Below are 950 nucleotides of genomic sequence, written 5' to 3' on the forward strand. Positions count from 1 at the left end.
TCATCTGCTGGCTCACACACAAAACTGGTGATGAACCCATTCATCATAAGCCCACCTTATCTAACACAGAAAAGACCACACTCCCATCAACAGGACTGCACTAAAAGCTCTAACTTAACACTTACCTCATGGATGCAAACAGCTCCTCTGTGCCCACTGGCACCATACTTACAAGAACCCATGTAAACCAAACGGGGCACACTTGCTACAGCCCATTCCCTCAGTTCTGGACTCAAATACCCCTGTGGCACACAAACAATAAATGCCAGATTATTGCTAATGGTCACAACACCACAATACCACACTCCCTTGGCTAAACTAACCTATTTGACACCCCGAAAGAGCCCCAGCACATTCCTACCTACAATGAAGCAGCAACCAACTACTTCTATACATTTAAAATCAACATGCAAAATACTCACATTTACACGGTACTCATGGCCCTTTCCCAGCACTGACAGGGGCCCATCGGTAACTAGGATGCTCACATCCTTCTCAGAAAACCAACACCCAATAGAGGACAGACAAACAGGATAGTGGTGATCAGTGATGCAAACCCAGTGCCATTTATGAGAGAAGAAGGGAGAATGGAGCATCTCTAGTTACAGACAGGTCACTCTTCCATCAGTCAACTTCCTCCACAGAAAACTCCCACTCCTATTCAATGAGTTGCCTCATGAACCCATTACAAACAGGCAGGCTTCAGAGGACTCCCATCCTACAGCCTCAACAGCACACATACTTTTTGACCATCAAACCCTCCAGCAGATACTTAACTTTGACAGCCACTCCCGATCGCCTTTTCCTTTGTACATGGGCCTTCGCTCCCATACATCGACATCTATACAGCAATGCAGTGACAGTCAAACAGATGTAGTCACAACCCTCCACAGAATGACACGACACGATACCAGATCTGCATGCATCTGCAAATACAAACAAAGGTCAAC

At 46.0% G+C, this 950-nt stretch overlaps 1 long non-coding RNA gene across 1 annotated transcript in view; it reads right to left on the reverse strand.

Annotated features, from left to right (window-relative positions):
- The window catches only part of LOC120369654, a 1,469-nt gene extending 1,230 nt beyond the window's left edge, over positions 1-239 (reverse strand). The window contains exon 1 of the long non-coding RNA XR_005583304.1: positions 126-239. This is a non-coding gene — a long non-coding RNA (uncharacterized LOC120369654). The remainder of the gene's footprint in view (positions 1-125) is intronic.
- Between the last annotated feature and the right edge of the window lie 711 nt (positions 240-950).

This window comes from Mauremys reevesii, linkage group 8 (genome assembly GCF_016161935.1).
Source record: "Mauremys reevesii isolate NIE-2019 linkage group 8, ASM1616193v1, whole genome shotgun sequence".
NCBI classification, from domain to species: Eukaryota; Metazoa; Chordata; order Testudines; family Geoemydidae; genus Mauremys; species Mauremys reevesii.